A 26,885-nucleotide genomic window follows, 5' to 3' on the forward strand; every position below is an offset into this window, starting at 1 on the left:
ACAAGGTTATGCCACCAAAAAGCAGGGAACTATCTGTATAGGGTAAAATATGTTCATATTAAATGATCGCATGAGAAAGCGACACGTGAAGCCGAAGACAGAAGACAATCGGGTCCGAAGGCAACGATCTCGTTTGTTATCGGAGAGAATGATATTCATAAAGGCGAAATAAATGCCTGTCACCCGGTAGCATTTAGTGGAGAATATTCTACAGCATTAAGTATATGGTTTGCTACAGAGAATATGACATTCACTGTCTACCGTTACACATTCTTTAATGGCCCTCATAATTGTCATTAAATAAGGGCTTGATCCTAGGACCTTGTTCCCTAGGTGCAACTATAAATAGTGAGCTCTACAATCATTGTAAGGGACACGAATTTTCTAACAAACATATACTATACTCTGTTCAAAACTCAATACAATTTTACCTTCTTGCTTATTTATATTGTTATTATTGCCTCCGGAAGCTCTACTCCCGGAGCCACGATTTTTGTCGTTTGATCTCTAACTTCAAGGCTAAATCTTATAGTTTTGTCTAATTTATTTATCATTTTAGGATCAAATCGATTCATGAATGAACATGTTAATCTAAACACATTAGATTAGTTTGTAAATCATAAAACGAGAACTTACTTGTTTTTCGTAAAGCGGAAGCAAAAACGGATTGAACTGCGACTGGAATTACTGGTCGGCGGTGGTTGTCACGGTGTGTTGGAGCAACCCCCAATTCTACAGTCTAAAACCTTGTTTGGAAAGAGCGCGTGGAAATATACTACTTAGAGTCTTCTTTTTGTGCACACACTAAGTGTACTTATATAGGGAATATTAGGGTTAACTGATAACCCTATTGGGCCTTAGAGCACCTCTTATGGGTGGACCCAATGTTTCCTACATCTCCCACTCACATATAATGGGAGTGCTCATCTAGTCTGAGAAACATATTCTCAACTCATCTCCTCAATCATTCATACAGGGAGGTAGATCGTGCGACCAGTATATTGTGAGAGCTAAGTGTTATACATCTGTTAGGAGTATATAGCCTCTGGTCGAGCACAAACCTGCAAGTAGATCATAAAGTATGTTGTACCCTAAATCATATAAATCACATTTGATATAGTCTCAAAATCTCATATATCATTATTTCTTGTATTCACAATCATAACTCATAAGTTATAATTGGTGCACCAGTGAATACAAATAAATGAGATTGCATCAATGATCTTCCTCTTCTCACGATCCCCTTAACATTAGTTTGACTGCTTTTCTAGATATGCTCCGCTAGACCGAATCTATGTACATGGTCTTTTGGAAACACACTAAGATAGCTAATATCACACTAAGTCTCAAGTATCTGATTGGAGTCTCTGAGGGTACAAAGTCTTGAGCTATCATAAAGGCTCTAGGTCTCATACAATAATAAGTTGAGAATGGACTTATGTTAACCCAATTGGTCGACATTAGCACACATGGTATGAAACATGTGCTACAGCATTTTCTCCCTTTCCCAAGAAGCGTATGTCTTTATCTCATAAAGAATGATGTACAGATGATATTTAGACACCATAAGTATCTAAATTTGAGTTCTTTGATCTACAATATCATTTTTAACTCACATCTGGCTCACAAAGTAGACTTGGTGAATGTTTTTCACCCTAATGACCTTATGTCATTGTTTAAGCGACATTCTGATTTTAAGCGAATAGCTCTCAAATTACCCTTATGATAATTTTGCTTAAAATCATGTCTCATCTCCTCACATCACTAAGATAAGGAGGCGGTTGCCTGTGTGAGAAGGCTAACCTTTTGTCTACCCGACATACTAATAAAAAAACTAAAAATAAAGAATGCGCATAACATTCAAAATTAAAAATATGTATGTATGTAAATCAACTTTATTGATAATCAGAGAACATCAGTTTTGAGAACATGAGAAAACAAATAACAAAATAAAGTATCTCAGAGTCTACGTAAGCCTTGAGACCTAGTGTGTCTCACAAATGCACCTCTAGACAAAGGCTTGGTCAATGGATCTGCTAACATATCTTTTGTAGACACATACTTCACATTCACTACCTTGCGTCTAACCATGTCTCTCGCATAGTTATACTTGATATATATATGTTTGGTTTTACAATGAAACTTTGGGTCCTTGGTGGAGGATATTGCAACCTCACTGTCACAGTAGACTAATACTGGTTCAGTATTTTTAGTGATATCCAACAAGTGCTCCAAGAACTTTTTCAACCAAACAACCTCTTGTACTGCTGATGCGAGAGCCACGTATTCGGCTTCTATCGTAGATAGTGATACACATTATTGTTTCTTACTGCTCCATGATATGGCGCCATCACTGAGTAAGAAAACACATCCTGAGGTAGACTTCTTCTCGTCTAGATCTCCTCCTTGATTAGCATCACTGTATCCAACTAATCGCAGATCTTTGCCGCCTTGATAACAAAGGGCATAATCAGCAGTTCCGTTCAAATATCTCATGATCCTCTTTACTGCTTGCCAATGTGCTAAACCTGAGTCGGTTTGATATCTACTTACCAAGCCAACTGCTTGACAGATATCAGGTCTAGTGCACACCATAGCATACATTAGACTTCCGATTATGCTCCTATAAGGAACTCGGCTCATTCTTTCTGTCTCTTCAGGAGTCTTAGGACACATCTGACTTCCCAAGGTATGGCCTTTACTGATAGGAGTTTCAACTGGGCTACTATCTTGCATATTGAATCGTTCAAGAACTTTTCTAATGTAATTCTCTTGTGAGAGATACAATAGTTTCTTTGGACAATCTCTTGAAATCTTAACTCCAAGAATATATGCAGCCTCGCCCATATCTTTCATCTCAAATTAAGATGATAACCATGACTTTATCTCGGTTATAAACTCCTTATCATTTCCAGCTATAAGTATGTCATCTACATACAATGTTAAAATCACAAGCTTGTTTCTTGATCTCTTAGTATAAACGCAATGGTTTTCATGCATCATGGTAAAACCATTGGATACAAGAACATTCTGAAAGCGTATATACCACTTTCTTGAAGATTGTTTGAGGCCATAAATAAACTTCAAAAGTCTACAAACCTTTTGTTCGTGGCCCTTTTCAATGAAACACTCAGGTTGTTCCATATAGATTTCTTCATCTAGTTCTCCATTGAGAAAGGCAGTCTTTACATCCATCTGATGTAATTCAAGATCCAAGTTTGCAACAATAACTAGAACCAGGCGAACTGAGGTAAATCGTACAGCAGGCGAGAAAGTCTCTTCGTAGTCTATTCCTTTCTGTTGTGTATACCCTTTCGCCACCAGTCAAGTCTTATATCTCTCAACTGTGCTATCAGCCTTGAGCTTAATTTTGAGAACCCATTTGCTCCCAATTGCTTTGGGTCCTTCAGGGAGGTCAACTAGTTCCCAAACTTTGTTTGACTCTCATAGACTCCAATTCGTCTTCCATTGCTTTTGTCCATTTATCCTTAGAAGGGCATGAGAGAGCCTCTTTTACATTTTTAGGCTCGTTTTCTTCTTGTAGGAACATCATAAATAGTTCGCCGCCTCCAACATCAAATCGTCGGGGGGGAATCTTTTTACGAGAACCACGTCTTATTTATGATTCATAATTGTTCCCATTTGGATCAATGTTGCTCCCACTCGAAACAAGATCTGTGACCATCTCTCTCCCACTTGGAACAAGATCCATTTGGTCACTTCCACTAAATATAGAAGGATCACTTCCATTCGCATCTAATGATTAAGGAGGTCTTTGATGAGAAACTAATTCATCATCTGCTAAAATTCTCCCACTCTAATGAAGTGATCCTTGTACTTCTTGATCCATTATCTCAAATAAGGTTAGGTCTTGACCTACCTCTCCCTTCTTAGGGAACTCATCCTCTAAGAATGTGACATCTCATGATTCAAACTCAGTTGCACTCCCACTGTCTTGCTGACCTATAAACACATAACCCTTTGAGGTTTCAGAGTATCTTATAAAGATACTTTTCTTTCCCCTCGGGCCCAATTTGCCATATTTTTTAGAGGAATCATGTGTATAGGCAGCACAACCCCAAGGTCTTAATATACTCAGGTTAGGTTGTCTTCCAGTCCATAACTCATATGGAGTAGTAGTAACTGATTTTGTAGGCACTCGGTTAAGTACAAAGGTGGCAGTAAGCAACGCATCATCCCAGTAACTAATTGGGAGGTTAGCTTGTGCTATCATTGACCTAACTATTTCTAGGAGCGTTCTATTTCTTCTCTCCACAACACCATTTTATTGTGAAGTATTTGGGATAGTCAACTGATGAACTATTTCCTTTTTATCACATAAATTATTAAACTGGGTTGATAAGTATTCACGACCACGATCAGTTCGAAGAGCTTTTATCTTCTTGTCTAATTGATTTTCCACTAAGCTCATATAGCATTTGAAGCAACTTATTGCTTCTGATTTGTGAGAAATTAAATAGACATAACTGAAACGTGTAAAGTCATCAATAAATGTGATGAAATAACTTGCCTCATGCCTAGCCCTAACATTCATAGGCCCACAGATGTGTGAATGGACTAATTGCAAAGGATATTCAGCTCTAGTCGCTTGACCAAAAGGTTTTCTTGCAGATTTTTCAGCTAGATAATTTTCATAAGTGGACAATTCCACATGTTCAATGCTGGAAAGCAAACCTTATTTTGCTAACCTTTGCATTCTTTGTTGGCCAATATGACCAAGTTTAGCTTGCCATATGTTTACATCACTATCATATTTATGTGAAAAAATAAAAATAGAAAAACTAGCATTATTATTAAATGAATCATAATCCAAATCCATAATAATTAAACCTCTGGTCACATGACCAAAACCAAATAAAGTTGAACCAAAAGTCAACTTGGTAGAATTGCCATGACAAAACAAGTCAAATCCTAGCTTAAGCAAAACTGAAACTGAAATAACATTCCGGCGAATTGTTAGTGCAAAGAGAACATCATGTAGTATTAGGTCTCGACCACCACACAGGACTAACTTTCATGTATCGATCCTTTCAACAGCAACTTTATTGTTGTTGCCCACATATATCCACTTTGCTCTACGTGGAAATTGCTGAAATTCAACAAAGGCACTGCGTTCCCAGGCTATGTGGTCTGTTGCTCCTGAGTCTACAATCCACAAAGGATTAGATTCAGTTAGAAAAACAGAACTAGAAACACAAAGTTCACTAATTCGAGCATCGTGAAATACCTTTCTAGGAGGCTCGGAGCAATCTCTAGCATAGTGACCCATCTTGTCACAATTATAGCATTTCACTTTAGCAACTTTGAAACGTTTGAGACGTCTGTTCTTGCCTTTTTCAGTCTTTGCTCTTTTAGCAGGCTGAACTTGAGGTGGCCCTCTCTTATTTCCCCAGTTCCTTTTCTTTGAATCACTCTTGGTTTTGGAGGTTGTTGCCATGTGCAACTCAGCTATTGGCTTTGCAGCCTCAAGTCATTCCTCCTCTAACTCAAGGTGTCTCCGGACATCTTCCAGAGTTGTGATTCTTTCATTATGGGTCAAATGCATTTTCATATGATCCCAAGAACTAGGTAAAGAGCCTATGACAGCTTGGATTTGTTGTTCATCAGTCAACACATGACAAGCATCTTTCAACTCCCCGATCATATTTGTCATTTGCCTCAGATGTGTTTTCATTGAATGCTCTGGGCGTTTCTTATGAGTCAAATTTGATCGTTAAGGATCGCAGCCTTGCAGTGGAACATGTACCAAACCTTTTCCTCAAAGCATTCCAAAGATCCAAAGCTCTTTAGTGATCCTTAAACTCCCTTAGAATGTCATCATCTAAGGTGCTCAACAACGTAATGCGAGCAATGGAGTTCTTTTTCTTCCAACTGTCATAGGCTTCATGCTCACGCCTATGCTGAGCAGTGTTGCCTTTCTCGGGCTCATTCATGACATTGTTAATGGCCTCCAGAGCCTCTTGCTCCTCTACCACATACTGGACTTTCAAGTTCCAGGTTTCATAGTTGTCACCATTGAGTTTCAACCCTTTGTTGAGCTCAGCAACAATATTTTTCGAAGCAGTAGTCATTCTTTAACAAAATAAAAAATAAAATGAGGATCGAAAAAAATAACGCAAGGCACGATGTTCAACATACATACATATTATGACACTAAGCATCAATTGATTGGGTTAATAAACACATATATTAATCATGGAGTCGAAAGTCACTATGTTCCCAATCATCGTCCAAAAATTAAAATATTATGAAAATTAACCTATTCAATTATCTAGCTAAGCGTCTTAATCATGTTTAAGATAACATAATTATCTAATCATGATTTTACAATGCCATGTTGATGATAAGTTAACAAATAACTTATATTAGCATGCAAATAAAATTAATGTCAAACTAATTAACATTTATTACATGCTATACAATTTTACATAATGTTAAACTAATTGACATATTATATATGTTAAACAAATTAACAAGTAATATTAATATTAAACTAATTAATATTAGATTTCATGCTCAACAGATTAACATAAAGCATTTTGTGAACTAATTAACCATATAAATTTAATGTTAAACAAATTAACATTCAAGCATGTTAAACAAATTAACAAGATGGTTTAATGTTAGACTAATTAACATTTCTAGTAATTGGGAAAATATAACAATTATAGTTTCAAAAAAAAATATAAATACTGAATTTATATTCTGAAAATTAAGTCCATATGACTATTTTAATAATCTGGAATTTATTAAAAAAATTATTTTGTATTTCAATTAGGCCATGAGCCCAAATAAAATGACAAAGCAATCTTTAAAACTGGGCCTTTAGCCCAACTTCAATCTGCCAGCAAAAATATTAAGGCCAATTTAAAGTAGACCTTTAGGCCAAGACCTACAAATTAATAAAGCAATTTATTTTAATAAAACTGGGCCTTCGGCCCAATTCACTAGTGCTGCCAGCACTTTGAACATTTTTCCTTTTAAAAGAAATCTTTATTTTATTTTAAACACTAAAATAATTAAAGTATTTATAGGGTTTTTGTCCTACTTTGTCGCCGTTAGACATGGAGTACGCCGTTAAAAAAAATAAATTAGTAAATCAAATTAAAAAGAGAAAACCCTAGTTTTACGGGAAAATAAAAGAATGATTAAATAGATCAAACTTTGGTTCCAAGGAAAATTTAATTTTATCCGATGGAAGAATATGACTGGCGTCACTTTCGAGCAGATACAATAAGACACTTCTCTGTAATTTTGTCAAAAGTAAATACGAACTATCCATATCATTTGCTTCGATTAATACTTAATATTATTTACTATACTAACATAATACTCTCTCCTTTTTATTTTATATAATATTATTTTTTAATTAGTAAGTTTGGGGGAAAATGACTTATTTTTATATTTAAAAATAATTTAATTTTAAACTTTTTATTTTATCCCTTAATGATAATATATTTTTTTATAGTCATAAAATCTCATAACATATTTAAAATTGTGAATTCCAAAAACATTTCTTTCTTTTTTCTTAACTTAGTGCGCAATCAAACCAGGCAAATGAGTTGATTGTGTCGACCCGTGGCTATGACATCGGCGCATAAGACTATGCTCGGGGTACAAAAGAAACCGACAAATCGCACCAAATCGATAATTCGAATCAAATCGAGAAAAAAAACCCGATTATGGTTTGGTTTGATTTGATTTGGTATTGGGGGAAAAAATCCCACCATAATTGGTTTGGTTTTAACTAAAAAAAGTCAAACCGAAACCAAACCAACCTGATATTACATATATAGAATTTTTAGATATATATAATACATAAAAATATTTATTGTAATGTAATTTATAAATATTTCTTAAATATTTTCATAATTTTATCTTTTAACGTATAATTTTAAACTTGGACTTATATTTTTTGAATGCTACAATAAGTTTTATAGTCAATATCAATGCTAATAAAAGACGTTCAATTAAATTATACCAGGAATGACAATAGTGTTGGATATTTTTTTTTTTTAGTTTTTCCATGATTTAGATAAAATGCACAACTTATTTTTTTATAGTGTTTAGTCATGTAAAAATAGTACTTGTTACTCGTACTTATTTTAGCAACTTAGTAATTTTAGATTATATTTATTTTCATTATGGCTTATTAATAATATTTATTTTATGTGATTTTATTATCTTTATTGTTGAATATTTTAGTACAATGCCATAACTCATCTCATATTTTATGTTATTTTCTTGAAAAACACCTTATATGGATATGTCTTACTAGGATCAAAGAAATTTTTGGAGCACAAATTCTATGTTTTGTACTATGAAGACTTTATGAAGAAAACAAAACCTGAAAAAAACCCGAGAAAACCTGAGATTAAAAAACCCGACTTTTATTGATTTGGTTTGGTCTTTAGATTTAATAACCCGACACAATTGGTTTGGTTTGGTAATTGAAAAATACGAATCAACCCGACCTATGTACACCCCTACTACCAATATATCATTATCCTATAATCCTTCCAAGATAATCATTATTTATTGGTTATTTCCTCCGTTTTATTTTATTTGATATTATTTTCTTGTTAATATATGGAAAAAAAAATTAAAAATCATATTATTTTAGTGAACAGTTTTTATATTCATACAAATATCATGATATATTAAAAGTCATAACAAGCTTCAAAAGTTTAATAGTCAATTTCAAAAGTTTTTTTTTTAATTTCATATTAAATCCGAATTATTACAACCAAAGTAAAACAGAGGGAATATAACTTTAAATCAATCTTCCTAGGTGTCTCCGCTCCACAGTAAAGCTTCCATTAAAATAAAATTTATGATTAAAGAAAATCTGCCAGAATTATGTATTTTATGACTGTCCCTTCGTTAGTGCTAAAGCTCTTCGAATAAGTCTCGAACATAGGGTCATCTAAGACCAGTGAAGATCGAAATTGAGCATTTCAATTCAAGTAAGGAAGTTTGTCACTAATGTAGGTATTTTAAACATAAAATATAATTAGCGCCTAAGATAACCATCTCGACTGATCTATTAGAATGAAACTGATTAACATGGAACTGCTAAAGACGAAAAAAAATGCAAGGACCGAAGTTGTGAGAAAGTCCCGTGACATCAAAGTTTGTTTTCGAAATGAAAGATTGAACAGCTTATGAGTTCTTAATTTTAGAATAGCAATATAAAGTGTTAGTACATGAGTTTTAAGTTTTGACTTTTGTACATATTTAGTGAACTTTTTAATATGTTGCCTCTCATCAAGCAAGAAAATGCACTTACTCGATTCTCTTCTTTTCACATTCAGATTATAATCCAAAATGTGTTAACATAGCTAAGAAGTGTCTTTCTCACAAGCTAGATCTCTTTCGTTTTTGGAATTCTCATTGTGGCATTTGGTCAGTAACTTCATCATCCTTTAGTCTCTTTGCAAAATATAATTCTGTATATATGTCTAGTTATATTTGTATTAATTAGGGCATTTTTACACAAATAACTAATCAGATTTATTATTTATTTTTTCTAGTCGGTATATGAACTATTCATATATATTATACATTCGCGGCCGGCAGTGGCAGATCCAGGACTTTCGTTAAGAGAATTCAAAATAGGAAGAAGTAATCCATGAAGAAACCTACGGGATTCAACATCTACTAATAAAAATAATTTTGACCTTATATAATATAATTTTCCGACAAATTGAGTTCGGATCCCTTGGCTATGCCCATGTCCGCCGAATATCCTTAGTTAAACGGTTTGGTGAGCGATATTTAGAATAATTCTTCAAATATTATTTATCATGTTATGTTACGCAGTTCAATAATTTTGGTCCTCAAACACTCAGTTGATGGCTCTGCGAGAGCTACACCTTTAGAAGTAGAAGTGAGTGTACGCAAAAGGATAAGAAGAACACCAGAAGCTGGCTCTAGAAATGACCAATTTGAATCCCACATATGATAAAAGTGTTATAAATATATTATATTATGGATGTTCATTTAACACTCCGTTGTAAATAAGCTTTCTGAAGAAACTTTTCATATAGCACTCCGCCGTAAATATGTTTATCTATTTAGTACTCTATTAGAGATAAGCCTCCTGAAGAAGCTTATCATTTCGGTACTCCGTTATGGATAAATATTACTTCCGGTAGAAGATTAGCTATATCTGGTACAATAAACTTATCCTTTCGGTATTCCGTTATGGATAAATATTACCTCCGGTAGAAGATTATCTATATCTGGTACAATAGCAGCTTGCAGTAGCAGGTTACATAGCAGCTTGCAGTAGCAACTTACACACCAGATTGCAGCAGTTTACAAAGTTTCTATAAATAGATGAGATTTCAGTTCATTATGTACATCAGTTTAAAATTGAATAATATATTAGTTTATCTTTATACTTGTCTTTACTTTACGGTCTTTATTTTATAACAAAAAATATTTTCTATGATCTTCTTACTTTTTAATTTCTCTTTATTTTTTGTTGGACCATGTTCTTTCTCTTCAAATAGTACAAACCTTGGTTCAAATTAAAGGGGTCCCTAAGTTTTGCTATTATAATGTGTTTCGTCAAGGAAAATATAATTTTTGGTCGGAGGAATAAAATCTCCAGCGACACTTTTAGGTAGATATAAGGAAAAATAGATAAGTTGTCCCTTAAATTTGTCTTGAAAAATCAGTTACAACACTCAAATTTTATGGACTATCTTTTACCCTTTTATAAAACCAAGTTTTTTTTTTATTTCTCGTATTTGAAAAATCAGTTACACACCCAAATTTTATAGACTATCTTTTACCATCTTATAAAATCAAGTTCTTATTTTTTTTTTAATTCCACATACTTGCCTATTTTGCCAAATAACGATGCTCATATATACTAAATATTTTTAGGGCCTATTATTAAGGTTTGGTTGCAGGCCTCTGGTACTATTGAGCGGCCCCTGCTAAGGGGCACTCTTGAATGCAGAGTTTTGTGTACTATATATCTATCGCATATTTATTCAAAATAGCAGATACAGCACTTCACTATAAAAGCTGTATACGGGTAGAACCGAGCTTAATGCTCGATTGAGGCATCTGAAACAATGGGTTAAGGCTCAGCACCTACATAGGAGATCGAAGGTACCGATATAATTGAGCTCGACATCGAGGGTCGAAGTTCAAACGAGACCATCAGATTTGCCCTCGAGCTTATCGGGGGCACGACCAACCCCGCTTCTAAATGGCCTCTAAATGACAAGTATCCATGATTCTCGTCATTGACCAATCATTATGGCGAAAATCACGTAATTAGGTCAAAAGGGGAGTCAACGGTCGACATAATTTCTTATAAAATAATGTCTTAAAGGTTTCATCTCCCCATATATATAGAAGGAATGGAGTAATTCATAGGACATTGTAATAGACTTAAAAAAATAACACACTATCTTTTTTCAGCTGTGTTCATATTATTTTGAGTGCGATAATATTCTAGCATTATCTCACCTAAATTGAAAGGAGGCTAATCCTACGAGGCTTAAGTTATTCAACCTGCATGGTTTGTATTTATTTTTTCTATTTATTCTTTCGTGTTAAATATGATTTTTCATTTTGTATCAAATTAGATCACGTATCCTTAAAACCAAGTATAAATTCAATTGTTATCCAATCTTTGGGGTAAACAGTTTGGCGCCCACCGTGGAGCTAAAGATAATAGTGGTTATATGATACAAATCTTCATAACACACACTACTTTACACTTGCTCTTTGAAGTATCTTTTATCTCATGCCAAAAAATGACAAACTCTCAATTGGCACCTTTACGTATCGACAACGAGTCTGGTCATCAAGGTGAGAATAACAACATGGCGCCCGCTAATGATGGGCCACCCGCTGATGTCGCTGGGATTCAGACCGCAGATCCAATCGATGTAAATTCACATGTGGCCATCGACGCGAACTTGCGTACCGACCCTGAAAATAGCATGCGTGATGGATCCCGGTCTGCGGCTCGAAACACACAGAACATTGAAGAATACGGGATTAGCCTATGCATGATCTTTCAAATGCCGCAAGCTCAACGGGTGGCGATAGCTCAGTTGCAGAGCCAAACCCAGGCACCGAGCAGGGTTGAACCCGATCCACCCAAAGAAGACACCCACAGAACGGAACCGGCAGTGGTAAGGTCGAATGAACAAGAGTCGGGGACTAACCCCAAAATTATAAAAATGCTCGAGGAGCTGACAAAGCGGATAGAGTCAGAGGAAAAGAAGATCGAAGCAAGTGTAAAAAGGCTGAAACCTATAATTCCAGGGTAGATCAAATCCCATGAGCACCCCCGATATTGAAGAGACTGGATTCTAAGAAGTTCGTGCAAAAATCTTTTCCTCCAAGCGCGGCCCCAAAACCGATCCCCAAAAAATTTTGTATGCCCGAAGTACCTAAGTACAAAGGAACGACCTATCCAAACGAGCATGTAACCTCCTATACATGTGCCATCAAAGGGAACGACTTAGAAGGCGATGAAATCGAGTCTGTTTTGCTAAAACGTTTTGGGGAGACCCTGTCGAAGGGAGACATGATATGGTATCACAACTTACCTCCTAATTCTATTGACTCATTTGCTATGCTTGCAGGCTCTTTCGTAAAAGCACATAATAAATTACTTCATCCTCAAATTTTCATTCTTTCCTACTCCGACTAGCTTGTCGCAGTAGGCCATCAGATGTGCATGAGGATCACCCGCTCCATCAAAGATTTCAAATTTCAGAGGCTTATATCCTACCGCCATGTCCAAATGAGGGTGTATACACAAATCTTCATAATCCAGGCCCTCGCTCCCTCGAGCAACCTACAGATTATTCATCTGGTGCCATCAAGTTCGAAACCAGGAAATCGGACCTTTTCAAAGTCAAACAGAGGGAGAACGAGATGCTCAGAGAGTTCGTGTCCCGTTTTCAAATGGAACGAATGGATCTGCCGCCAGTTGCTGGTGATTGGGCTATTCAGGCTTTCACCCAGGGACTCAATATTCGAAGCTCGGTGGATTCGCAGCAATTAAAGCAAAGCCTGATAGAATACCCTGTCATTACCTGGACAGATGTACACAATCCGTATCAATCGAAAATTAGAGTCAAAGATGATCAACTCGGGGCACCTTCGTAGTCTATATATCCCGTCAGGACTCTTGATAGACCCAAGAGGGACATCGATCGTGAAGCAGGATCAAACGGGGATCGATATCAGTCCTATAATGGAGACCGAATGAGTAGTGGGTCAGGACGGAACCTCGTGAGGAACGACAGGAGAAGTGATCGAGGTCGAAGCAATCGGGTGCTCATGACCAAAAATGGCTTCGACAGGACCATCGGACCCAAAGAAGTATCAAGGCTATCAGAGTACAACTTTAGTGTCGATGCTGCCGCCATCATATCTGCTATCGGGCGCATCAGTGATACCAAATGGCCTCGACCTCTACAATTTGAGCCATCTCAAAGGGACCCTAACCAGATGTGCAAATATCATGGCACTCACGGTCATAGAATGAAAGATTGTCGACAGTTGAGAGAAAAAGTAGCCTGTTTATTCAACAATGGGCACCTTCGAGAATTCTTGAGCGACCGAGCCAAGAACCACTTTAGAAACAGGGATTCTAACAAATAGACAGGACAAGAAGATACCGAACCTCAACACGTCATAAATATGATCATCGGTGGAGTCGATATCCCACAAGGGTTGGTGTTGAAACGCACCAGAATCTCCATTACCAGGGAAAAACGAACTCGAGACTACATACTTGAAGGAGCCTTATCCTTCAGTGACGAGGACGCAAAAAGGATCATACAACCTCACAATGATGCACTGATAATATATGTATTCGTAAATAAAACTAGAATCAAACGTGTGTTAATTGATCTAGGTAGCCCGGCCAACATTATTCGATCGAAGGTCGTAGAACAGCTCGGTCTGCAAGACAGGATCGTACCAACAGTACGAATCCTAAACGGGTTCAACATGGTATGTGAAACCACCAAAGGAGAGATAACATTACCGGTCAACTCCGCCGAAATCATACGAGAGGCCAAGTTTTATGTAATCGAGGGGGACATGAGGTACAATGCCCTTCTCGAAAGACCATGGATCCACCACATAAGGGCGGTACCCTCAACTTTTCACCAAATGTTAAAATTCCCAATCTCATGAGGGATCAAGACAATATACGGGGAACAACTAGCCGCTAAAGAGATGTTTGTCATCAAAGAAGTAATACCGATATCAACGCCCACAACACCGAAGGAGCCGAATTCTGGCACTGATCCAAAAGCCAAATAGCAATTACCGATTCTGGTGACGATCCGATCAGATAAGCAAAACACTTACGAAGACGATGATTATGGGGTTCGCCGATCTTTTATAATCCTCGATGACTCCGACGTAACCAAATCAATGGTCGAAGAGCTGGAGCAGGTTGTATTAATCGAGCATTTGTCCGATCGGAAGGTATACCTGGGCACGGGATTATTTCCCGAGCTGAGGAAAAAAATTATTCAATTTCTTATATTTAACATAGATTGTTTTGCTTGGTCCCAACTTGATAAGACATGGATCCCACCAGAAATAACCACTCACAAACTAGCATGGACCCGAAAATTAATCCGGTGAAGCATAAGAGGAGGCCCCAGTCTAAGGTCAAACATGCTTCATCAATGACGAGGTATCTAAACTCCTAAAAATAGGGTCCATTCGAGAGGTTAAATACCTAGATTGGTTAGCAAACGTAGTGGTAGTCCCTAAAAAGGGAATAAATTAAGAATGTGTTTATATTAGAAAGATTTGAATAAGGCATGCCCCAAAGACTCTTTTCATTTACCTCATATCGATCGTATGATCGATGCCACAGCTGGCCACGAGATTAATTAACCCTCCTCGGTAAAGTCGAGGGTTGTACAGGCACATGAGATGGTCGATGGTGAATGGACATCCCTCGACCTTGCTCATAAAGAATCGAAGCAGAATAACGATCCTCCAAAATGAAGGATGCATCTGCCCGAGCATCACATCATACCTTTTGCAAAAAGCTATGATAACCCGGTCCAGAGGACCCAACGTGAAAGGGCAAGTGTAAACACTTAAGAAACCCTCCACGTGGGTGGTGATTGATTCTTCGGAGGTATTAACCACTACGAGTTTGTCTACCCAGTTGCAGTCCTCTTTAACTTTCTCGAGGATGCTGTTTGAAATCGTACACAAGTACCTCGAAACCAGTTCACGTCGACCCGGTACCATGGGCGTATTCTCAACCTTGAAGTTATCTACAGTAGGGCACCCAGTAGGAATATATGATCTCAGAAGAGGTTCCTCAGTAACAACGTTAGAAGTATTTTTAGAAGGTCTTGAAGAAGAAGGTGTTTCTTTTTGGGGAACAGATTTTGAAGATTTTATCATTTTTATGAAGGAAAGAGATTGTTGATAAGGGGAAACTTTGAGAAAACCAGAAGATGAAACAAGATGAAGTTCTTAGAATGCAAGAAGGATTTGAGCATAAAAGTTCTAACAAACGGATTAAAGAGTATTTATAGGTTCCTCAAGCGGCGGTTCATCTCCCGAGGTAGCCGATCGTCAACTGGCATACATTTAATGCCTCGAAGACTGAACTGACGGGACGTTTCCACTATTCTTATCACCTACGTCATGTACCCGTCGTCATGATTTATGGAAGTAAGGACCGGGGGTTCATATCATTTTTAATTGCTTACTCTCCAAAAAACGAAGGGACTATCTGTATACGGGTAGAACCGAGCTTAATACTCAATCGAGGCATCTGAAATAATGGGTCAAGGCTCGGCACCTACATAGGAGATCGAATGTACCGATATAACTGAGCTCGACATCGAGGGTCAAAGTTTGAACGAGACCATCAGATTTTCCCTCGAGCTTATCGGAGAGCACGACCGACTCCGCTTCTAAATGGCCTCAAAGAAAAGCTTCACCCACCCATACGACAAGTATCCATGATTCTCGCCATTGACCAATCATTATGGTAAAAATTACGGAATTAGGTCAAAAGGGGAGCCAACAGTCTACATAATTTATTATAAAATGTCTTTAAAGGTTTCATCTCCCCATATATATAGATCACAGAAATAATTATTAAATTTAAAGATAACCTTTTGGGTCATCACATTCATAGAGGACATTGTAACATACTTAAAAGAACAACATACTATCTTTTTTCAGTTGTGTTCATATTATTTTGGATGTAATAATATTCTGGCATTATCTCTCCTAAATTGAAAGGAGGCTAATCCTACGAGGCTTAAATATATATATATATAGTAATTCAATAGATATTGTAGCAGACTTAAAAGAACAATATACTATCTTTTTTCAGTTGTGTTCATATTATTTTGACAGCGATAATATTCTGGCATTATCTCTCCTAAATTGAAAGGAGGCTAATCCTACGAGGCTTAATTTATTCAATCTGCATGGTTTGTATTTATTTTTTCTATTTATTCTTTCGTGTTAAATCTGATTTCTCATTTTGTATCAAATTAGATCACGTATCCTAAAACCACGTATAAATTCAATTGTTATCCAATTTTCGGGTAAATAAAAGTCAAGTTATTCCGAGACCAAACTTTATGTTCTATTATAATATATATTTTTTATAACAGTCATTCACTATAATATTCAAAAATATTCAGAACAAACGAATATATTATAGAGAGGTTTGACTGTAGTCACTAATATTATAAATCTTACAAGTGATACAAAGGTTAGAAGGAGAAGAAGCTCGTAATTAGAGTAAAAATGCAATAAAATTAAAAACTTTTATAATATATGAGATTCAAATCGGTCAACGTGGAGTCAAGCATCTCTTAAACGACGATTTAGCACTCTGCCGTCGACAATACCCACAACCTGGCAATTTTCTACAATCAAAATTAATTTCACAACGGTCCCAACAACGTTGAGTATATGTAAGACTATTTGGTAGCAGAACCTTTTCAATAAACTCTACTTCAAAAGGTATGTCTCGCAAAGCCATTGCTCGAGTGTTTGAGGACGAAAAAGAATGTACTGCAATATAACAAGAGTTTACGTTATATATATATTGTCGACAGTACAAATAAATATTTATACTAATTTACAAAGGGACTAAAAAATGATGAAGTTACTGACCTGTTAGTACCACAAGGAGAAAACAAAAAAAGAAAGAGAGCTTGTGAGATAGGCACTTTTTAGTCATGTTAACAAGAGTTTGGAGTGGGAGCTGATTGTGAGAAGAAGAGCTAATTACTTGTGTGAGTGGATTTTCTTGATTGATGAAAGGACATATATAAACCCTCAAGTTCTAAAAATATAATAATATATCTATCTAAAAATCTTTACTATCCACTGCTAATGTCCTTACAATATACTCCCTCCATTTCAATTTTATTCGAAATTTAAGAAAAAAAGATTTTTTAAATTTGTAGTCTTAAAAATTTAAGGGCTAAAAGTATTGTGGGGTCATGATATTTGTGTGGTTACTAAAAATTTCTCATTAAGGGTAAAATGGGTAAAATAAAGAGTTTAAAGTTGAATTATTTCCAAATCTAAAAATATATCATTTATTTTGAAACAGACTAAAAGGAAAATAACTCATCTAATTTGAAAATGAGGAAGTAGTATATTATTTGTTATTAAAAGTCAATGTTCTTAGGTGATTCCATAGTAAAGCCACCACTAAAATAAAATTTAATGGATCAAAGGCGAAATCGAAATTTCAAGTTTATGAGTTCGAGATTTTAATCACCTTAAATTATAGTATTCTAAATTAGTAATTTATATATATTCAATAATTTTTTTAAGACAAATATAATATTCGAACAAAAGCTCTCACTCGAGCTCCGCTCCTCACTTGTAATAGATCAAAGAAAAGCTGCCGTTAAAATAATATATTTTATGTCTATCTCTACACAATTACTTTTTTTTTTAAAGATAAATATAATATTTGAACTAAAGCTAACGAGTTCGGCGGCTGAACTCGTTCTGTCGCTCCTGCTCCGCTCCTCACTTGTAATAGATCAAAGAAAAGCCGCCGATAAAATAATGTATTTTATGTCTATCTCTACACAAGTGCCAAAAGCACTTTTAATTCTTTATTATAGGCGGTCTTTCACTTGAGCAACTAGTGCATTTTATAATCAATAAAATATTGTGCTATAATAATTGTTTACCAAACAATTATTAATTCTTATTATAAAAGTGATTCATCCTTGGCTGCTTTATATATTAGCAGCCGGAGAGAGAATGCACATGGGACACTAGCGATGGATAATATATAGTACTAGTTTTTAAGAAAGATATTTTCATATATTTAAGAAATTTTTAAAAACCTATATATATCCTTGGACTTTAATCAAGCAAGAAAATGCACTCTCACAATTAGCTACTTCAAACTCTGTTAAAATGGCTCACAAGCTAGCTTTCTTTTTTTGTGTTCTCCTTGTGGCACTAACTGGTGGGTAACTTCATCATCCCTTAGTCACTTTATATATATAGTATAATGGGATCTTTATATAGATATACTGTTTATTTTTCCTAATTTCTATCACATAAATTGAAAAAAAATTGAGTCGAAAATGTAATGATACGTATTATGTGAAGTTTTGGGATAATAGAGAAGGGAAAAAAATGGCAAAATAAAAACTACAAGGAAATATAATCGAATCTCACTCATTTTAAGCTAAGATTTACTTAGCTTGCTCCTGGCTCGCGGAGCAAAAAGAAAAGCGTTATCAGATTTCCATTGATAGGATTCATGGTTTAAACTTTATGGATTCAGATTCTCAATTCTACTCTCATCTCATCTAATTTAATGGGTTCAAAATTTATTATTTGTATATATTTAATGATTATTTGGGTAAAAATACAGGGTATGAGTGAAAGTTGTGTTCATATGAACCCATAGCTTATACAGTGGATACGCATCTGCCGCTATACATGAATCATACACTGATTATATACATTTATATGGATATTATATGAATTATACTTATGTTATTCATCTGTCGGTTGTTTTAAGTTTTAAGCAATTTGGTTGGTAGCTATTTAAGTTTATTCTTGGTATAATTATGTATTTCTACTTATATTAATTTGGTTGATCATGTTGTGCAGTTCATTCAAACACTGGGGCGATGGCTATGCGAAACCTACCTTTAGAAGCAGAAGAGGTGATTGAGCAAATTCTAGTGCCAGATCTTACTAATAAAAAAGGATGTTACAACCTCTGCAAATCTGATGCAAATTGCAATAACAGAGGTTCAGAGTGTAGGCAATGTCGAACGGCGCATAATCATTATGATATTACAATGAGATGCTATCCCAGGATTTGAATCTCATATGATAAAAATGATTTTACACAAATAGCCGGCCAAATTCATAAATGTGTTTTTTGTGGTCTTTTTATTTTTACTTGCTCCGTTTTAAGCTTTGTGTCATTTGTAAGGTAAAAAATACAAGTGACTATCTATTTTTTGTCCGAATAAATATGTGTTTTCGTATGAGTATGTTGTATTTTATTTATTTATTATTTCTTGTTGAATGAATTCTGTTCTTTTACTCCAAATACCTCGTTTCAAATTAAAAGAGTCCAAAACCTGCCTTTAATAATAACCAAATCCAACAGTTTCTTTTTAAGATATTTATAATTGTCATTTTTAAATTCTTTACAAATACGTACCCAATATTTATCTCATATACATGGACTATACATGAAATTAAGAAGCTAGCTGCCTAGTTGTTAGCCTAATGGTTGATAGCGCACTACAATTTTTCTTTTAAAAAAAGTTATAGAATCCTAGCAGCATAATGAGATTTACATGTCCAGTAACAGCAAAACATTTATATTCCATATAAAAATATAAAAGTAGGATTTACATAGAATACAACCTTTATAAGACTTATTTAAATAACTTACAACCACTTCTTGAAAATTACATATAATACAACCTATTTTAAAATCTTACCTTTTTAATTTAATTATACATAACTTTTCATTCCTATTATCTCTCTCTTAAAACTAGTTATTGAACCTAAAAAATAGGGATTATACCGATTAAAGCATATCACTACATTAAATTTAAAATTTCATATTTTTTCTCTCATCAAAATAATGCCACAAGTCTCTCCAGTTTCTTCAGAAACGGAATCATTCACAACTTGTCTTCTCCCCCACAATGTTATATACCGTATGTAGTATATTGATACTTATTTATATGTATACACTAATAAATTAAAGGTAGATTATATTAAATTGTTCTATGTATTTTTGCAAAGTGTTAATTAACATCTATATATATATATATATATATATATATATATATATATATATATATATATATATATATATATATATATTGTATATTGTATACTAACATATAGTATTTGTGTTATTAATACCTTATAGATGATAAGGATGAAAGAATGGAGAAATTTTCATCCGAAATTATGCAACTATTTTTATGAAGTCCCTATTTTTATGGAGGATGTAGTGTGTAAGAGATAGTGTTATAATGGTAACCTAATGTATTTACAGTATTAATCAATAATTAATAAATTGAAGAATTTTTATGAGCTAATTATGGGATATGTTTCAAAATAGTGTCACACCCCCTTTTTTACCGGCAAAATAATAATGTGGATTAAAGAGTTTTTCTAATTAAAGTGACAAAATTGAGTAGGAATTATTTTATTTACAGAGTCGCCACTTGGAATTGATTTTGTTGGTGTTCCAAGTCACCTTTTATTTGAATCCCTAATCAAAGGAAGATTTGACTCTATTATTATTGGTCTGCGAAAACAAAGTCCGGGTAAGGAATTCTGTTAACCGGGGAGAAGGTGTAAGGCATTCCCCGAATACGTGGTTCTAGCACGGTCACTTTTATTGACTAAAATTTAGCTTGAATTATTTTTGGAAAAAATGTGTATTATTTGCCTTAAGTTACTATTGTCTAGTACCGCTTAATAATTAATAATTTTGGCCTAGGATCGTGCAAGCACACAAGGTCCTTATTTGATTATATGTATTAAAACAAAGAACATGTCGGTACACATGGTTTAAATACAATTAATATTGAAGAGTCAAGGAGCGGGAATGCACACATGACTACTTTATTAAAAAAAAAAAATAATAACGACCAAGGATCGTGTATGAACACATGGTCTACATCTCAAACGTGCCTAAAATTGCCTATCGCTTAAATTAATTAAAAAGCTCTTCTTTTTTATTTATTACTTGTTCGACTGAAAAAAATATATTATTATTAAAAATAATTTCTCACTAATGCAAGACATTAAACCCGGGTAAACTTATGTTAAACTTTCATGGTATTGGACCACTTATTTTATTTAACAAAAGACAATTTATTGGTTTTAAAGAAAATGCCCATCTTACTTTCTATTGTCATTGGGCCTACAAATTTTAGCTTATTTGGCCCATGTCGCTTAAGAGCCTCGATGACCAAGACAATACAAAATAACAAATATTCTTCTAAGCCCAAATTGCTTCTTACATTGATGTCCAAACTAAAAATTATTTTTTCATAAAAGAAACTTACATGCTAATTATTATCTTTTATCTTCTTAACCAACTATTTCTTAAGGACTAACATAATATTTTTACTCCTCTACACTAACATGGCACTAATCAAACTACACTCATTAACAACATAAAAACCATGACTAAATATAAAAACTACAAAAAACGGTAATACTTCAATGCTAAAGAGAAGAACTATATTAAGTATAACATTATGTTGACTATAATTCAAAGCATCAAAACATTTGAAGCTAGAAGTCTTTCTTAGATAATTATACATTAACCATGAAAGTAACTCACGGAAAAGAGCCCAAACTAAACAAACATGGTTAAAAGTGAGGTCTTTATCTTTTCCTTAAACTAAGTAATCTTAACAGAATGCAATTTCAATCACATATATAAAGAAGAAAACGATAATTTAACTAATCTTTAACAGATTTACATGATGATAACACTAATATAACATTCATCTTGAAACAAAATCAGATCTAATATGCTCCATCAACCAAACCGGGATCAAATTCTTCTTATTATCATCAAGAATCTGCAACATAAGAATTTGAAAGTTACCTGGTTTGTAGAATAATAAAATACAGCAGTGCAGCAACAAAAAAACTCAGCAGCAAATACAGTAGAAACAGCAGGAACTCAAGTGTTAAGACAACCCAGAAAACTCAACAAAAATGCTTGAAACTGGTAGCTATCAACTTCACAAATTGCCTAAGGGATCTTTCTATTTTTCTCAAGATTTTTGCACTCAAATAATCCTCACAAAACTCTGAAATTTCAGCTTGTTATATGTATTAAGCTGCTGATTTTTCTTAAAGATATATGTCTTTAAGCAACTCTCCATGATATGTCTCAGTATAAGATAGAGTGTGTAATAGAGTGTGTCCCTTTCAGTGAGTAAGGATCCCTTTAAATAGGCAAATAAATCAGATTTTTTGGACAGATTTTGGTTCACCAAAAGTCTGTCCAAAAGACTGACTTTGTGTGCTAAACACTATTCAAAAGCTGTCAAAAAGTATTGTACTTGTCACCACACAATGACTTTTGAGTTTTGCACTCCAAAGTCTTTGCACAGTAAGAACAACCAAACTTGTACTATTCCTTCTTTAATTTCAGCTTTTATCAACACAAAAATTCAAATACTCAAATCCAATAAAAATAAATTCACTAAGCACTTGAAACTTCTATCATAAACTATCATGACTAAGCAAATAGCTATTTCAAAACTAATGAATAACTAATTATCATTGATTAATAATTATGAACGACTAAGCTAACATAGATTAAACACAACTAATAATAAAAATATAAATAATAATAATAAAAATAAATAAATAAATAAAATCAGAAATTATGATAAACATAAACTAAATACAATACAATTAGAAAAAATAAACAAAGGAAATGAGAATAGGGGTATACCAAACGAGGGTATTCGGGGTGGTCGCCGGAATTAGTTGCCGGATTTTCGGGATGGAATTGACATCAATAGGTAGGTCTTGATGAGCTCTATCCGTTGATGTAGGTATTGTGGGGGTGGTAGTGGCCGGAACTTCAAGATTTTGGGCAAAAAAGTGGCAGCTAAAGTTTCCTAGATCTAAAATTCAAGGCGTTTGAGGGGTTTTTGAAGGATTTGGTTTGGAGATATGGGAAGAGGAGATTGTAGAGATTACATGGTATGAATTTGGGGGTGTTTGGAGGTTGGCCACCGCAAGTGGGTGATTTCCGCCGGCGGCGGCGGCAGCGAGAAAAGAGAGAAGAGGGAGAGAGAAGAGAGAAAGAGTTATGGGGGAAATGAGGGAATTTTCAGATTTTTGAGGCTTTAAATACCTCTTGAGAGATCAAATATGGACCATTAGATCAAGGGGTGATCAATGAGTGAGATTTGATCTTGGATTACTTAATGAAACGACGTAGTTCTGAGGCAAAACTACATCGTTTCGGACCCTTTCAAGGGCAGCCCCTTATCTTGCACTTTTGGCCACTTTTTCTTTCAAATTTGGCCCAATTTCTTTCTTAATCCTACTTATTAAACTAAATTTACATAAATAAATAAATTAATTAAGTAACTTATTCAAATGATCAATTAACTATATTAATTCACCAATTGAATAGTTAGTTAATTCCTAAAATACACAAATAAAGAAAGAACTATTTTTTGGTATTTTTATGATAGGAAATATGCAATCAAAGATACAAAAATTGGAAAATATAATTAAAGCAACAAAACACTAATGACTTTAGGAGGTGTTAAAACAGTACAAAAATTAGGTATTTACAGCTGCCCCTCTTTGCTCGAGAACATGAAGAGTTTTCGTGCAAAGAAAAGTGAATGCCATGGCTAATTTTTGCTCACATATCACTCCAATGAAAGCATTTTTTTAAAAAAAAAATGGTGACCGGACCCTGCTTCCGAGGTAGCCTACATATCCTTGTTTAGAGGAATTAGGTCAGTGCAGTTCTGGAAAAATTTGGTAGCTGGGACTACCAGACACTAGATTTAAGACTGCTGTTGTTGCTATTGTTGCTGTTACTGTTACTTGCTGCTTGCATCAAAAGGAAAAGAGAAAGAACTACATATGTCTGGAAACTAAGAGTTACAAAATTCCTAATCTATGTGTCTTGTGGAGTCAAATCTTGATTCTTGACCTGCTCGCTTGTGTTGACCTTAGATTGGATCTTGATGCTCTTTGAGGAAAAGATCATGGCTCATTCTCGATTGCTTGGTTTCCGGATCAGAGTTCGGGAAAATGAAACTCGAGAAGCTAGGCTGCTGACACATTATCCAAGCTAACTCCAACTATCTTGTGACCAAAAAACTTCTTTATTCTGATGAGAAAGCTGAAACTACAAGCTTTGATCGTCACTTGTGCTATGCGGCGGGGCCTGCAAAGCCATCAAAGACGAACAAAACGAACAAAATTTTTCTGTCCCAGTTTGGCACTAGGAAAATTTTGTGAGTTAGAGAAAGCTAAAGTATCTAATTTGTTGAAATAAAGACAACGGGAGTAGTATAAACTAACTATGTGAGGATATGCAACCACGAGGGGAAGTAACTTATGTTACCAGAGGAAATGGAATTAGAGGATGGTACCCTCTATTACGAAAAAGGGAATGTAACCAGGGGTTGGTACCCTGTATTATCGAAAGAAAATATAACCAGGGGTTGGTACCCTATATTATCGAAATGAGTGTAACCAGGGATTGACACCCTGTATTACTGAAAGAAGTGTAACCAGGGGTTGGTACCCTGTATTACTGAAAGAAGTGTAACAGAGGTTGGCACCCTGTATTACTGAAAGAAGTGTAACCAGGGGTTGGCATCCTGTATTACTAGAAAGAAATGTAACCAGGGGTTGGTACCCTGTATTACTGAAAGAAGAGTAACCAGGGGTTGGCACCCTGTATTACTGAGAAGTAATGTAACCAGGGGTTGGTACCCTGTATTACCGAAAGGAATGTAACCAGGGGTTGGCCCCCTGTATTACTGAAAGGAGTATAACCAGGGGTTGGTACCCTATATTACTGAAAGGCGTGTAACAGAGGCTGGCACCCTGTATTACTGAAAGAAGTGTAACCAGGGGTTGGCACCCTGTATTACTGGGAAGGAATGTAACCAGGGGTTGGTACCCTGTATTACTGAGAAGGAATGTAACCAGGGGTTGGTACCCTGTATTACCGAAAGGAGTGTAGCCAGGGGTTGGTACCCTATATTACATAAATGAGTGTAACCAGGGGTTGTCACCCTGTATTACTGAAAGGTGTGTAACCAGGGGTTGGTACCCTGTATTACTGAAATGAGTGTAACCAGGGGCTGGCACCCTGTATTACTCAAATGAGCATAACCAGGGGTTGGTACCCTGTATTACAGAAAGGAGTGTAACCAGGGGCTGACACCCTGTATTACTGAAAGGATGCTGAATCCCCTGGGCGAAAAGGTTCTACCTAGGTTAAACTACGAAAAGCAAACCTGGGCGAAGAGTACTTCTACCCGAAAATATGTGCTGGAACCCCCTAGGCGAAATGATTCTACCTAGGTTAAGCTACGTATAATAGCCTGAGCAAAGAGTACTTCTACCCGGAACTATGAACTGAATCCCCTTAGGCGAAAAGGTTCTACCTGGGTTAAGCTACGAAAAATAGCCTGAGCGAAGAGTACTTCTACCCGAAAACTATGAGTTGGATCTCCTTAGGCGAAAATGTTCTACCTAGGTTAAGCTATGAAAAACAAGCATGGGCGAAGAGTACTTCTATCCGAAAATATGAGCTTGGATCCCCCTAGGCGAAAAATGTTCTACCTGGGTTAAGCTATTGTAAAACATCTGAGCGAAAAGTACTTCTATCCGGAACTATGAGCTGGATCCCCCTAGGAGAAAAGGTTCTACCTGGGTTAAGCTATCAAAAACAATCTTAGGCGAAGCGTACTTCTATCCGAAAATATGAGTTGGATCCCCCTAGACGAAAAAGGTTCTACTTGGGTTAAGCTATTGTAAAACATCTAAGCGAAGAGTACTTCTACCCGGAACTATGAGCTGGATCCCCTAGGTGAAAAGGTTCTACCTGGGTTAAACTACAAAAAAATAGCCTGAGCGAAGAGTACTTCTACCCGGAACTATGTGCTAGATCCCCCTAGGCGAAAAGGTTCTACCTGGGTTAAGCGACGAAAAGCAAGCCTAGGCAAAGAGTACTTCTACCCGGAACTATGAGCTGGATCCCCCTAGGCAAAAAGGTTCTACCTGGGTTAATCTACGTAAAACAACCTGAGAGAAGAGTACTTCTACCCGGAACCATGAGCTGGATTCCCCTAGGCGAAAAGGTTCTACTTGGGTTAAGCTACGAAAAAACAACCTGGGCGAAGAGTACTTCTACCAGGAACTGTGAGCTGGATCACCCTAGGCGAAAAGGTTCTACCTGGGTTAAGCTACGTAAAATAACCTGAGCGAAGAGTACTTCTACCCGGAAACTATGAGCTGGATCCCCCTAGGCGAAAAGGTTCTACCTGGGTTAAGCTACGTAAAACAACCTGAGCGAAGAGTACTTCTACCCGGAACCATGAGATGGATCCCCCTAGGCGAAAAAGGTTCTACCTGGGTTAAGCTACGAAAAACAAGCCTGGGCGAAGAGTACTTCTACCCAGAACTGTGAGATGGATGCCCCTAGGCGAAAAGGTTCTACCTGGGTTAAGCTACATAAAACAACCTGAGCGAAGAGTACTTCTACCCGGAAACTATGAGCTGGATCCCTGTAGGCAAAAAGGTTCTACCTGGGTTAAGCTACGAAAAAA

At 35.6% G+C, this 26,885-nt stretch overlaps 2 long non-coding RNA genes across 2 annotated transcripts; one reads left to right on the plus strand and one right to left on the minus strand.

Moving 5' to 3' along the window:
- Positions 1-16,724: 16,724 nt before the first annotated feature.
- LOC104087674 (uncharacterized) lies at positions 16,725-17,389 on the minus strand. The gene is made up of 2 exons (XR_684334.4): positions 17,191-17,389; positions 16,725-17,088 (listed from the first exon to the last, which is right to left on the minus strand). It is a non-coding gene; the product is annotated as an uncharacterized lncRNA (long non-coding RNA).
- Positions 17,390-18,323: 934 nt separating this feature from the next.
- LOC138903705 (uncharacterized) lies at positions 18,324-19,556 on the plus strand. Its single transcript, XR_011413057.1, has 2 exons — positions 18,324-18,514; positions 19,171-19,556. It is a non-coding gene; the product is annotated as an uncharacterized lncRNA (long non-coding RNA).
- Positions 19,557-26,885: the final 7,329 nt, after the last annotated feature.

Source organism: Nicotiana tomentosiformis, chromosome 12 (genome assembly GCF_000390325.3).
Source record: "Nicotiana tomentosiformis chromosome 12, ASM39032v3, whole genome shotgun sequence".
Lineage (NCBI taxonomy): Eukaryota > Viridiplantae > Streptophyta > Magnoliopsida > Solanales > Solanaceae > Nicotiana > Nicotiana tomentosiformis.